The 9,938-nt window shown below is 35.5% G+C and overlaps 36 non-coding genes and 1 pseudogene across 36 annotated transcripts; all 37 read left to right on the plus strand.

The window, feature by feature from the left end:
* The first annotated feature begins 21 nt into the window (after nucleotides 1-21).
* On the plus strand, nucleotides 22-140 carry LOC145300936 (5S ribosomal RNA). Its single transcript, XR_013873143.1, has one exon. It is a non-coding gene; the product is annotated as a 5S ribosomal RNA (ribosomal RNA).
* Nucleotides 141-288: 148 nt separating this feature from the next.
* On the plus strand, nucleotides 289-407 carry LOC145299388 (5S ribosomal RNA). The gene has a single exon (XR_013871646.1). It is a non-coding gene; the product is annotated as a 5S ribosomal RNA (ribosomal RNA).
* Nucleotides 408-557: 150 nt separating this feature from the next.
* On the plus strand, nucleotides 558-676 carry LOC145299495 (5S ribosomal RNA). The gene has a single exon (XR_013871750.1). It is a non-coding gene; the product is annotated as a 5S ribosomal RNA (ribosomal RNA).
* A 151-nt stretch (nucleotides 677-827) lies between these two features.
* On the plus strand, nucleotides 828-946 carry LOC145300466 (5S ribosomal RNA). Its single transcript, XR_013872686.1, has one exon. It is a non-coding gene; the product is annotated as a 5S ribosomal RNA (ribosomal RNA).
* Nucleotides 947-1,092: 146 nt separating this feature from the next.
* On the plus strand, nucleotides 1,093-1,211 carry LOC145300467 (5S ribosomal RNA). Its single transcript, XR_013872687.1, has one exon. It is a non-coding gene; the product is annotated as a 5S ribosomal RNA (ribosomal RNA).
* A 149-nt stretch (nucleotides 1,212-1,360) lies between these two features.
* On the plus strand, nucleotides 1,361-1,479 carry LOC145299352 (5S ribosomal RNA). The gene has a single exon (XR_013871611.1). It is a non-coding gene; the product is annotated as a 5S ribosomal RNA (ribosomal RNA).
* Nucleotides 1,480-1,630: 151 nt separating this feature from the next.
* Nucleotides 1,631-1,750, plus strand: LOC145301280 (5S ribosomal RNA). The gene has a single exon (XR_013873478.1). It is a non-coding gene; the product is annotated as a 5S ribosomal RNA (ribosomal RNA).
* Nucleotides 1,751-1,895: 145 nt separating this feature from the next.
* Nucleotides 1,896-2,014, plus strand: LOC145300468 (5S ribosomal RNA). The gene has a single exon (XR_013872688.1). It is a non-coding gene; the product is annotated as a 5S ribosomal RNA (ribosomal RNA).
* A 150-nt stretch (nucleotides 2,015-2,164) lies between these two features.
* Nucleotides 2,165-2,283, plus strand: LOC145298499 (5S ribosomal RNA). Its single transcript, XR_013870782.1, has one exon. It is a non-coding gene; the product is annotated as a 5S ribosomal RNA (ribosomal RNA).
* Nucleotides 2,284-2,429: 146 nt separating this feature from the next.
* On the plus strand, nucleotides 2,430-2,549 carry LOC145301114 (5S ribosomal RNA). The gene has a single exon (XR_013873315.1). It is a non-coding gene; the product is annotated as a 5S ribosomal RNA (ribosomal RNA).
* A 151-nt stretch (nucleotides 2,550-2,700) lies between these two features.
* On the plus strand, nucleotides 2,701-2,819 carry LOC145300469 (5S ribosomal RNA). Its single transcript, XR_013872689.1, has one exon. It is a non-coding gene; the product is annotated as a 5S ribosomal RNA (ribosomal RNA).
* A 146-nt stretch (nucleotides 2,820-2,965) lies between these two features.
* LOC145300470 (5S ribosomal RNA) lies at nucleotides 2,966-3,084 on the plus strand. The gene has a single exon (XR_013872690.1). It is a non-coding gene; the product is annotated as a 5S ribosomal RNA (ribosomal RNA).
* A 151-nt stretch (nucleotides 3,085-3,235) lies between these two features.
* On the plus strand, nucleotides 3,236-3,355 carry LOC145301381 (5S ribosomal RNA; annotated as a pseudogene).
* Nucleotides 3,356-3,500: 145 nt separating this feature from the next.
* LOC145298511 (5S ribosomal RNA) lies at nucleotides 3,501-3,619 on the plus strand. The gene has a single exon (XR_013870793.1). It is a non-coding gene; the product is annotated as a 5S ribosomal RNA (ribosomal RNA).
* A 151-nt stretch (nucleotides 3,620-3,770) lies between these two features.
* On the plus strand, nucleotides 3,771-3,889 carry LOC145298523 (5S ribosomal RNA). Its single transcript, XR_013870804.1, has one exon. It is a non-coding gene; the product is annotated as a 5S ribosomal RNA (ribosomal RNA).
* Nucleotides 3,890-4,037: 148 nt separating this feature from the next.
* LOC145300671 (5S ribosomal RNA) lies at nucleotides 4,038-4,156 on the plus strand. Its single transcript, XR_013872885.1, has one exon. It is a non-coding gene; the product is annotated as a 5S ribosomal RNA (ribosomal RNA).
* A 151-nt stretch (nucleotides 4,157-4,307) lies between these two features.
* On the plus strand, nucleotides 4,308-4,426 carry LOC145301087 (5S ribosomal RNA). Its single transcript, XR_013873288.1, has one exon. It is a non-coding gene; the product is annotated as a 5S ribosomal RNA (ribosomal RNA).
* A 149-nt stretch (nucleotides 4,427-4,575) lies between these two features.
* LOC145300471 (5S ribosomal RNA) lies at nucleotides 4,576-4,694 on the plus strand. Its single transcript, XR_013872691.1, has one exon. It is a non-coding gene; the product is annotated as a 5S ribosomal RNA (ribosomal RNA).
* A 152-nt stretch (nucleotides 4,695-4,846) lies between these two features.
* Nucleotides 4,847-4,965, plus strand: LOC145300473 (5S ribosomal RNA). Its single transcript, XR_013872692.1, has one exon. It is a non-coding gene; the product is annotated as a 5S ribosomal RNA (ribosomal RNA).
* A 150-nt stretch (nucleotides 4,966-5,115) lies between these two features.
* Nucleotides 5,116-5,234, plus strand: LOC145300051 (5S ribosomal RNA). The gene has a single exon (XR_013872288.1). It is a non-coding gene; the product is annotated as a 5S ribosomal RNA (ribosomal RNA).
* Nucleotides 5,235-5,379: 145 nt separating this feature from the next.
* LOC145300474 (5S ribosomal RNA) lies at nucleotides 5,380-5,498 on the plus strand. Its single transcript, XR_013872693.1, has one exon. It is a non-coding gene; the product is annotated as a 5S ribosomal RNA (ribosomal RNA).
* A 151-nt stretch (nucleotides 5,499-5,649) lies between these two features.
* LOC145299354 (5S ribosomal RNA) lies at nucleotides 5,650-5,768 on the plus strand. Its single transcript, XR_013871613.1, has one exon. It is a non-coding gene; the product is annotated as a 5S ribosomal RNA (ribosomal RNA).
* A 150-nt stretch (nucleotides 5,769-5,918) lies between these two features.
* LOC145300672 (5S ribosomal RNA) lies at nucleotides 5,919-6,037 on the plus strand. The gene has a single exon (XR_013872886.1). It is a non-coding gene; the product is annotated as a 5S ribosomal RNA (ribosomal RNA).
* A 151-nt stretch (nucleotides 6,038-6,188) lies between these two features.
* Nucleotides 6,189-6,307, plus strand: LOC145301109 (5S ribosomal RNA). Its single transcript, XR_013873310.1, has one exon. It is a non-coding gene; the product is annotated as a 5S ribosomal RNA (ribosomal RNA).
* A 149-nt stretch (nucleotides 6,308-6,456) lies between these two features.
* On the plus strand, nucleotides 6,457-6,575 carry LOC145298534 (5S ribosomal RNA). The gene has a single exon (XR_013870815.1). It is a non-coding gene; the product is annotated as a 5S ribosomal RNA (ribosomal RNA).
* Nucleotides 6,576-6,725: 150 nt separating this feature from the next.
* LOC145300475 (5S ribosomal RNA) lies at nucleotides 6,726-6,844 on the plus strand. The gene has a single exon (XR_013872694.1). It is a non-coding gene; the product is annotated as a 5S ribosomal RNA (ribosomal RNA).
* Nucleotides 6,845-6,988: 144 nt separating this feature from the next.
* LOC145300476 (5S ribosomal RNA) lies at nucleotides 6,989-7,107 on the plus strand. Its single transcript, XR_013872695.1, has one exon. It is a non-coding gene; the product is annotated as a 5S ribosomal RNA (ribosomal RNA).
* A 151-nt stretch (nucleotides 7,108-7,258) lies between these two features.
* Nucleotides 7,259-7,377, plus strand: LOC145299355 (5S ribosomal RNA). Its single transcript, XR_013871614.1, has one exon. It is a non-coding gene; the product is annotated as a 5S ribosomal RNA (ribosomal RNA).
* Nucleotides 7,378-7,526: 149 nt separating this feature from the next.
* Nucleotides 7,527-7,645, plus strand: LOC145300673 (5S ribosomal RNA). The gene has a single exon (XR_013872887.1). It is a non-coding gene; the product is annotated as a 5S ribosomal RNA (ribosomal RNA).
* Nucleotides 7,646-7,796: 151 nt separating this feature from the next.
* LOC145301064 (5S ribosomal RNA) lies at nucleotides 7,797-7,915 on the plus strand. Its single transcript, XR_013873265.1, has one exon. It is a non-coding gene; the product is annotated as a 5S ribosomal RNA (ribosomal RNA).
* A 149-nt stretch (nucleotides 7,916-8,064) lies between these two features.
* Nucleotides 8,065-8,183, plus strand: LOC145300478 (5S ribosomal RNA). The gene has a single exon (XR_013872697.1). It is a non-coding gene; the product is annotated as a 5S ribosomal RNA (ribosomal RNA).
* A 152-nt stretch (nucleotides 8,184-8,335) lies between these two features.
* LOC145300479 (5S ribosomal RNA) lies at nucleotides 8,336-8,454 on the plus strand. The gene has a single exon (XR_013872698.1). It is a non-coding gene; the product is annotated as a 5S ribosomal RNA (ribosomal RNA).
* A 149-nt stretch (nucleotides 8,455-8,603) lies between these two features.
* On the plus strand, nucleotides 8,604-8,722 carry LOC145300052 (5S ribosomal RNA). Its single transcript, XR_013872289.1, has one exon. It is a non-coding gene; the product is annotated as a 5S ribosomal RNA (ribosomal RNA).
* A 151-nt stretch (nucleotides 8,723-8,873) lies between these two features.
* LOC145300480 (5S ribosomal RNA) lies at nucleotides 8,874-8,992 on the plus strand. Its single transcript, XR_013872699.1, has one exon. It is a non-coding gene; the product is annotated as a 5S ribosomal RNA (ribosomal RNA).
* Nucleotides 8,993-9,143: 151 nt separating this feature from the next.
* On the plus strand, nucleotides 9,144-9,262 carry LOC145301124 (5S ribosomal RNA). Its single transcript, XR_013873325.1, has one exon. It is a non-coding gene; the product is annotated as a 5S ribosomal RNA (ribosomal RNA).
* A 149-nt stretch (nucleotides 9,263-9,411) lies between these two features.
* LOC145299356 (5S ribosomal RNA) lies at nucleotides 9,412-9,530 on the plus strand. Its single transcript, XR_013871615.1, has one exon. It is a non-coding gene; the product is annotated as a 5S ribosomal RNA (ribosomal RNA).
* A 149-nt stretch (nucleotides 9,531-9,679) lies between these two features.
* On the plus strand, nucleotides 9,680-9,798 carry LOC145299995 (5S ribosomal RNA). The gene has a single exon (XR_013872235.1). It is a non-coding gene; the product is annotated as a 5S ribosomal RNA (ribosomal RNA).
* The last annotated feature ends 140 nt before the right edge of the window (nucleotides 9,799-9,938 follow it).

Below are 9,938 nucleotides of genomic sequence, written 5' to 3' on the forward strand. Positions count from 1 at the left end.
TTAAAATTATCGCACGTCTTCGCTTACGGCCATATCACGTTGAAAACACCGGTTCTCGTCCGATCCCCGAAGTTAAGCCACGTAGAGCCTGGGCAGTACTTAGATGGGTGACCGCTTGGGAATACCAGGTCCTGTAAGCATTTCCCCTAAATTTTGTGAAAAACTCATAAAAATGCGTTCGATTTTAATGTAAAATATTAGGTAAAAAAAAAAATAAAGTATCATTACATTATCAGATTTCGTAAATAAATATTGAAATTGTTATAGTTAAAATTATGGGACGTCTTCGCTTACGGTCATATCACGTTGAAAACACCGGTTCTCGTCCGATCCCCGAAGTTAAGCAACGTAGAGCCTGGGCAGTACTTAGATGGGTGACCGCTTGGGAATACCAGGTGCTGTAAGCATTTCTCCTGAATTTTTGGAAAAACTCATAAAAATGCGTTCGATTTTAATGTAAAATATTAGGTAAAAAAAAACAAATAAAGTATCATTAAATTATCAGATTTCGTAAATAAATATTGAAATTGTAATAGTTAAAATTATCGCACGTCTTCGTTTACGGCCATATCACGTTGAAAACACCGGTTCTCGTCCGATCCCCGAAGTTAAGCAACGTAGAGCCTGGTCAGTACTTAGATGGGTGACCGCTTGGGAATACCAGGTGCTGTAAGCATTTCCCCTGAATTTTTGGAAAAACTCATAAAAATGCGTTCGATTTTAATGTAAAATATTAGATAAAAAAGCAAAAAACAAAATATCAGTACATTATCAGATTTGGTAAATAAATATTGAAATTGTTATAGTTAAAATTATGGGACGTCTTCGCTTACGGCCATATCACGTTGAAAACACCGGTTCTCGTCCGATCCCCGAAGTTAAGCAACGTAGAGCCGTGTCAGTACTTAGATGGGTGACCGCTTGGGAATACCAGGTGCTGTAAGCATTTCCTTTGAATTTTTGGAAAAACTCATAAAAATGCGTTTTATTTTAATGTAAAATATTAGGTAAAAAAAAACAAAATATCATTACATTATCAAATGTCGTAAATAAATATTGAAATTGTAATAGTTAAAATTATCGCACGTCTCTGCTTACGGCCATATCACGTTGAAAACACCGGTTCTCGTCCGATCCCCGAAGTTAAGCAACGTAGAGCCGTGTCAGTACTTAGATGGGTGACCGCTTGGGAATACCAGGTGCTGTAAGCATTTCCCCTGAATTTTGTGAAAAACTCATAAAAATGCGTTCGATTTTAATGTAAAATATTAGGTAAAAAAAACAAATAAAGTATCATTAAATTATCAGATTTCGTAAATAAATATTGAAATTGTAATAGTTAAAATTATGGCACGTCTTCGCTTACGGCCATATCACGTTGAAAACACCGGTTCTCGTCCGATCCCCGAAGTTAAGCAACGTAGAGCCTGGTCAGTACTTAGATGGGTGACCGCTTGGGAATACCAGGTGCTGTAAGCATTTCCCCTGAATTTTTGGAAAAACTCATAAAAATGCGTTCGATTTAAATGTAAAATATTAGATAAAAAAGCAAAAAACAAAATATCATTACATTATCAGATTTCGTAAATAAATATTGAAATTGTTATAGTTAAAATTATGGCACGTCTTCGCTTACGGCCATATCACGTTGAAAACACCGGTTCTCGTCCGATCCCCGAAGTTAAGCAACGTAGATCCGTGTCAGTACTTAGATGGGTGACCGCTTGGGAACCACCAGGTGCTGTAAGCATTTCCTTTGAATTTTTGGAAAAACTCATAAAAATGCGTTTTATTTTAATGTAAAATATTAGGTAAAAAAAACAAAATATCATTACATTATCAGATTTCGTAAATAAATATTGAAATTGTAATAGTTAAAATTATCGCACGTCTCTGCTTACGGCCATATCACGTTGAAAACACCGGTTCTCGTCCGATCCCCGAAGTTAAGCAACGTAGAGCCGTGTCAGTACTTAGATGGGTGACCGCTTGGGAATACCAGGTGCTGTAAGCATTTCCTCTTAATTTTTGGAAAAACTCATAAAAATGCGTTCGATTTTAATGTAAAATATTAGATAAAAAAAAAAAAAAAAAATATCATTACATTATCAGATTTCGTAAATAAATATTGAAATTGTAATAGTTAAAATTATCGCACGTCTTCGCTTACGGCCATATCACGTTGAAAACACCGGTTCTCGTCCGATCCCCGAAGTTAAGCAACGTAGAGCCTGGGCAGTACTTAGATGGGTGACCGCTTGGGAATACCAGGTGCTGTAAGCATTTCCTTTGAATTTTTGGAAAAACTCATAAAAATGCGTTTTATTTTAATGTAAAATATTAGGTAAAAAACAACAAAATATCATTACATGATCAAATGTCGTAAATAAATATTGAAATTGTAATAGTTAAAATTATCGCACGTCTCTGCTTACGGCCATATCACGTTGAAAACACCGGTTCTCGTCCGATCCCCGAAGTTAAGCAACGTAGAGCCGTGTCAGTACTTAGATGGGTGACCGCTTGGGAACCACCAGGTGCTGTAAGCATTTCCCCTGAATTTTTGGAAAAACTCATAAAAATGCGTTCGATTTAAATGTAAAATATTAGATAAAAAAGCAAAAAACAAAATATCATTACATTATCAGATTTCGTAAATAAATATTGAAATTGTTATAGTTAAAATTATGGGACGTCTTCGCTTACGGCCATATCACGTTGAAAACACCGGTTCTCGTCCGATCCCCGAAGTTAAGCAACGTAGAGCCGTGTCAGTACTTAGATGGGTGACCGCTTGGGAATACCAGGTGCTGTAAGCATTTCCTTTGAATTTTTGGAAAAACTCATAAAAATGCGTTTTATTTTAATGTAAAATATTAGGTAAAAAACAACAAAATATCATTACATGATCAAATGTCGTAAATAAATATTGAAATTGTAATAGTTAAAATTATCGCACGTCTCTGCTTACGGCCATATCACGTTGAAAACACCGGTTCTCGTCCGATCCCCGAAGTTAAGCAACGTAGAGCCGTGTCAGTACTTAGATGGGTGACCGCTTGGGAATACCAGGTGCTGTAAGCATTTCCCCTGAATTTTTGGAAAAACTCATAAAAATGCGTTCGATTTAAATGTAAAATATTAGATAAAAAAGCAAAAAACAAAATATCATTACATTATCAGATTTCGTAAATAAATATTGAAATTGTTATAGTTAAAATTATGGCACGTCTTCGCTTACGGCCATATCACGTTGAAAACACCGGTTCTCGTCCGATCCCCGAAGTTAAGCAATGTAGATCCGTGTCAGTACTTAGATGGGTGACCGCTTGGGAACCACCAGGTGCTGTAAGCATTTCCTTTGAATTTTTGGAAAAACTCATAAAAATGCGTTTTATTTTAATGTAAAATATTAGGTAAAAAAAACAAAATATCATTACATTATCAGATTTCGTAAATAAATATTGAAATTGTAATAGTTAAAATTATCGCACGTCTCTGCTTACGGCCATATCACGTTGAAAACACCGGTTCTCGTCCGATCCCCGAAGTTAAGCAACGTAGAGCCTGGGCAGTACTTAGATGGGTGACCGCTTGGGAATACCAGGTGCTGTAAGCATTTCCCCTGAATTTTTGGAAAAACTCATAAAAATGCGTTCGATTTAAATGTAAAATATTAGATAAAAAAGCAAAAAACAAAATATCATTACATTATCAGATTTCGTAAATAAATATTGAAATTGTTATAGTTAAAATTATGGGACGTCTTGGCTTACGGCCATATCACGTTGAAAACACCGGTTCTCGTCCGATCCCCGAAGTTAAGCAACGTAGAGCCTGGGCAGTACTTAGATGGGTGACCGCTTGGGAATACCAGGTGCTGTAAGCATTTCCCCTGAATTTTTGGAAAAACTCATAAAAATGCGTTCGATTTTAATGTAAAATATTAGGTAAAAAAAACAAAAAAGTATCATTAAATTATCAGATTTCGTAAATAAATATTGAAATTGTAATAGTTAAAATTATCGCACGTCTTCGCTTACGGCCATATCACGTTGAAAACACCGGTTCTCGTCCGATCCCCGAAGTTAAGCAACGCAGAGCCGTGTCAGTACTTAGATGGGTGACCGCTTGGGAATACCAGGTGCTGTAAGCATTTCCCCTGAATTTTTGGAAAAACTCATAAAAATGCGTTCGATTTAAATGTAAAATATTAGATAAAAAAGCAAAAAACAAAATATCATTACATTATCAGATTTCGTAAATAAATATTGAAATTGTTATAGTTAAAATTATGGGACGTCTTCGCTTACGGCCATATCACGTTGAAAAAACCGGTTCTCGTCCGATCCCCGAAGTTAAGCAACGTAGAGCCGTGTCAGTACTTAGATGGGTGACCGCTTGGGAATACCAGGTGCTGTAAGCATTTCCTTTGAATTTTTGGAAAAACTCATAAAAATGCGTTTTATTTTAATGTAAAATATTAGGTAAAAAAAACAAATAAAGTATCATTAAATTATCAGATTTCGTAAATAAATATTGAAATTGTAATAGTTAAAATTATGGCACGTCTTCGCTTACGGCCATATCACGTTGAAAACACCGGTTCTCGTCCGATCCCCGAAGTTAAGCAACGTAGAGCCGTGTCAGTACTTAGATGGGTGACCGCTTGGGAATACCAGGTGCTGTAAGCATTTCCCCTGAATTTTTGGAAAAACTCATAAAAATGCGTTCGATTTTAATGTAAAATATTAGATAAAAAAAACAAAAAACAAAATATCATTACATTATCAAATTTCGTAAATAAATATTGAAATTGTAATAGTTAAAATTATCGCACGTCTCTGCTTACGGCCATATCACGTTGAAAACACCGGTTCTCGTCCGATCCCCGAAGTTAAGCAACGTAGAGCCGTGTCAGTACTTAGATGGGTGACCGCTTGGGAATACCAGGTGCTGTAAGCATTTCCCCTGAATTTTTGGAAAAACTCATAAAAATGCGTTCGATTTTAATGTAAAATATTAGGTAAAAAAAAACAAATAAAGTATCATTAAATTATCAAATTTCGTAAATAAATATTGAAATTGTAATAGTTAAAATTATCGCATGTCTTCGCTTACGGCCATATCACGTTGAAAACACCGGTTCTCGTCCGATCCCCGAAGTTAAGCAACGTAGAGCCGTGTTAGTACTTAGATGGGTGACCGCTTGGGAATACCAGGTGCTGTAAGCATTTCCCCTGAATTTTTGGAAAAACTCATAAAAATGCGTTTTATTTTAATGTAAAATATTAGGTAAAAAAAACAAAATATCATTACATGATCAAATGTCGTAAATAAATATTGAAATTGTAATAGTTAAAATTATCGCACGTCTCTGCTTACGGCCATATCACGTTGAAAACACCGGTTCTCGTCCGATCCCCGAAGTTAAGCAACGTAGAGCCGTGTCAGTACTTAGATGGGTGACCGCTTGGGAATACCAGGTGCTGTAAGCATTTCCCCTGAATTTTTGGAAAAACTCATAAAAATGCGTTCGATTTTAATGTAAAATATTAGATAAAAAAACAAAAAACAAAATATCATTACATTATCAGATTTCGTAAATAAATATTGAAATTGTAATAGTTAAAATTATCGCACGTCTTCGCTTACGGCCATATCACGTTGAAAACACCGGTTCTCGTCCGATCCCCGAAGTTAAGCAACGTAGAGCCTGGTCAGTACTTAGATGGGTGACCGCTTGGGAATACCAGGTGCTGTAAGCATTTCCCCTGAATTTTTGGAAAAACTCATAAAAATGCGTTCGATTTTAATGTAAAATATTAGGTAAAAAAAAACAAATAAAGTATCATTAAATTATCCGATTTCGTAAATAAATATTGAAATTGTAATAGTTAAAATTATCGCACGTCTTCGCTTACGGCCATATCACGTTGAAAACACCGGTTCTCGTCCGATCCCCGAAGTTAAGCAACGCAGAGCCGTGTCAGTACTTAGATGGGTGACCGCTTGGGAATACCAGGTGCTGTAAGCATTTCCCCTGAATTTTTGGAAAAACTCATAAAAATGCGTTCGATTTAAATGTAAAATATTAGATAAAAAAGCAAAAAACAAAATATCATTACATTATCAGATTTCGTAAATAAATTTTGAAATTGTTATAGTTAAAATTATGGGACGTCTTCGCTTACGGCCATATCACGTTGAAAACACCGGTTCTCGTCCGATCCCCGATGTTAAGCAACGTAGAGCCGTGTCAGTACTTAGATGGGTGACCGCTTGGGAATACCGGGTGCTGTAAGCATTTCCTTTGAATTTTTGGAAAAACTCATAAAAATGCGTTCGATTTTAATGTAAAATATTAGGTAAAAAAAACAAATAAAGTATCATTAAATTATCAGATTTCGTACATAAATATTGAAATTGTAATAGTTAAAATTATCGCACGTCTTCGCTTACGGCCATATCACGTTGAAAACACCGGTTCTCGTCCGATCCCCGAAGTTAAGCAACGTAGAGCCTGGGCAGTACTTAGATGGGTGACCGCTTGGGAATACCAGGTGCTGTAAGCATTTCCCCTGAATTTTTGGAAAAACTCATAAAAATGCGTTCGATTTAAATGTAAAATATAAGATAAAATGCAAAAAACAAAATATCATTACATTATCAGATTTCGTAAATAAATATTGAAATTGTTATAGTTAAAATTATCGCACGTCTTCGCTTACGGCCATATCACGTTGAAAACACCGGTTCTCGTCCGATCCCCGAAGTTAAGCAACGTAGAGCCGTGTCAGTACTTAGATGGGTGACCGCTTGGGAATACCAGGTGCTGTAAGCATTTCCTTTGAATTTTTGGAAAAACTCATAAAAATGCGTTTTATTTTAATGTAAAATATTAGGTAAAAAAAACAAAATATCATTACAAATCAAATGTCGTAAACAAATATTGAAATTGTAATAGTTAAAATTATCGCACGTCTCTGCTTACGGCCATATCACGTTGAAAACACCGGTTCTCGTCCGATCCCCGAAGTTAAGCAACGTAGAGCCGTGTCAGTACTTAGATGGGTGACCGCTTGGGAATACCAGGTGCTGTAAGCATTTCCCCTGAATTTTTGGAAAAACTCATAAAAATGCGTTCGATTTTAATGTAAAATATTAGATAAAAAAACAAAAAACAAAATATCATTACATTATCAGATTTCGTAAATAAATATTGAAATTGTAATAGTTAAAATTATCGCACGTCTTCGCTTACGGCCATATCACGTTGAAAACACCGGTTCTCGTCCGATCCCCGAAGTTAAGCAACGTAGAGCCTGGTCAGTACTTAGATGGGTGACCGCTTGGGAATACCAGGTGCTGTAAGCATTTCCCCTGAATTTTTGGAAAAACTCATAAAAATGCGTTCGATTTTAATGTAAAATATTAGGTAAAAAAAACAAATAAAGTATCATTAAATTATCAGATTTCGTAAATAAATATTGAAATTGTAATAGTTAAAATTATCGCACGTCTTCGCTTACGGCCATATCACGTTGAAAACACCGGTTCTCGTCCGATCCCCGAAGTTAAGCAACGCAGAGCCGTGTCAGTACTTAGATGGGTGACCGCTTGGGAATACCAGGTGCTGTAAGCATTTCCCCTGAATTTTTGGAAAAACTCATAAAAATGCGTTCGATTTAAATGTAAAATATAAGATAAAAAAGCAAAAAACAAAATATCATTACATTATCAGATTTCGTAAATAAATATTGAAATTGTTATAGTTAAAATTATGGGACGTCTTCGCTTACGGCCATATCACGTTGAAAACACCGGTTCTCGTCCGATCCCCGAAGTTAAGCAACGTAGAGCCGTGTCAGTACTTAGATGGGTGACCGCTTGGAAATACCAGGTGCTGTAAGCATTTCCCCTGAATTTTTGGAAAAACTCATAAAAATGCGTTTTATTTTAATGTAAAATATTAGGTAAAAAAAACAAATAAAGTATCATTAAATTATCAGATTTCGTAAATAAATATTGAAATTGTAATAGTTAAAATTATCGCACGTCTTCGCTTACGGCCATATCACGTTGAAAACACCGGTTCTCGTCCGATCCCCGAAGTTAAGCAACGTAGAGCCGTGTCAGTACTTAGATGGGTGACCGCTTGGGAATACCAGGTGCTGTAAGCATTTCCCCTGAATTTTTGGAAAAACTCATAAAAATGCGTTCGATTTTAATGTAAAATATTAGATAAAAAAAACAAAAAACAAAATATCATTACATTATCAAATTTCGTAAATAAATATTGAAATTGTAATAGTTAAAATTATCGCACGTCTCTGCTTACGGCCATATCACGTTGAAAACACCGGTTCTCGTCCGATCCCCGAAGTTAAGCAACGTAGAGCCGTGTCAGTACTTAGATGGGTGACCGCTTGGGAATACCAGGTGCTGTAAGCATTTCCCCTGAATTTTTGGAAAAACTCATAAAAATGCGTTCGATTTTAATGTAAAATATTAGGTAAAAAAAACAAATAAAGTATCATTAAATTATCAAATTTCGTAAATAAATATTGAAATTGTAATAGTTAAAATTATCGCATGTCTTCGCTTACGGCCATATCACGTTGAAAACACCGGTTCTCGTCCGATCCCCGAAGTTAAGCAACGTAGAGCCGTGTTAGTACTTAGATGGGTGACCGCTTGGGAATACCAGGTGCTGTAAGCATTTCCCCTGAATTTTTGGAAAAACTCATAAAAATGCGTTCGATTTTAATGTAAAATATTAGATAAAAAAACAAAAAACAAAATATCATTACATTATCAGATTTCGTAAATAAATATTGAAATTGTAATAGTTAAAATTATCGCACGTCTTCGCTTACGGCCATATCACGTTGAAAACACCGGTTCTCGTCCGATCCCCGAAGTTAAGCAACGTAGAGCCGTGTCAGTACTTAGATGGGTGACCGCTTGGGAATACCAGGTGCTGTAAGCATTTCCCCTGAATTTTTGGAAAAACTCATAAAAATGCGTTCGATTTTAATGTAAAATATTAGATAAAAAAACAAAAAACAAAATATCATTACATTATCAAATTTCGTAAATAAATATTGAAATTGTAATAGTTAAAATTATCGCACGTCTTCGCTTACGGCCATATCACGTTGAAAACACCGGTTCTCGTCCGATCCCAGAAGTTAAGCAACGTAGAGCCGTGTCAGTACTTAGATGGGTGACCGCTTGGGAATACCAGGTGCTGTAAGCATTTCCCCTGAATTTTGTGAAAAACGCATAAAAATGCGTTCGATTTTAATGTAAAATATTAGGTAAAAAAAACAAATAAAGTATCATTAAATTATCAGATTTCGTAAATAAATATTGAAATTGTAATAGTTAAAATTATCGCACGTCTTCGCTTACGGCCATATCACGTTGAAAACACCGGTTCTCGTCCGATCCCCGAAGTTAAGCAACGTAGAGCCTGGTCAGTACTTAGATGGGTGACCGCTTGGGAATACCAGGTGCTGTAAGCATTTCCCCTGAATTTTTGGAAAAACTCATAAAAATGCGTTCGATTTTAATGTAAAATATTAGGTAAAAAAAACAAATAAAGTATCATTAAATTATCAGATTTCGTAAATAAATATTGAAATTGTAATAGTTAAAATTATCGCACGTCTTCGCTTACGGCCATATCACGTTGAAAACACCGGTTCTCGTCCGATCCCCGAAGTTAAGCAACGTAGAGTCTGGTCAGTACTTAGATGGGTGACCGCTTGGGAATACCAGGTGCTGTAAGCATTTCCCCTGAATTTTTGGAAAAACTCATAAAAATGCGTTCGATTTAAATGTAAAATATTAGATAAAAAAGCAAAAAACAAAATATCATTACATTATCAGATTTCGTAAATAAATATTGAAATTGTTATAGTTAAAATTAT

The sequence above is a fragment of the Euprymna scolopes genome, chromosome 18 (genome assembly GCF_053919585.1).
Source record: "Euprymna scolopes isolate OS-2025 chromosome 18, ASM5391958v1, whole genome shotgun sequence".
In the NCBI taxonomy this organism is placed as follows: Eukaryota; Metazoa; Mollusca; class Cephalopoda; order Sepiida; family Sepiolidae; genus Euprymna; species Euprymna scolopes.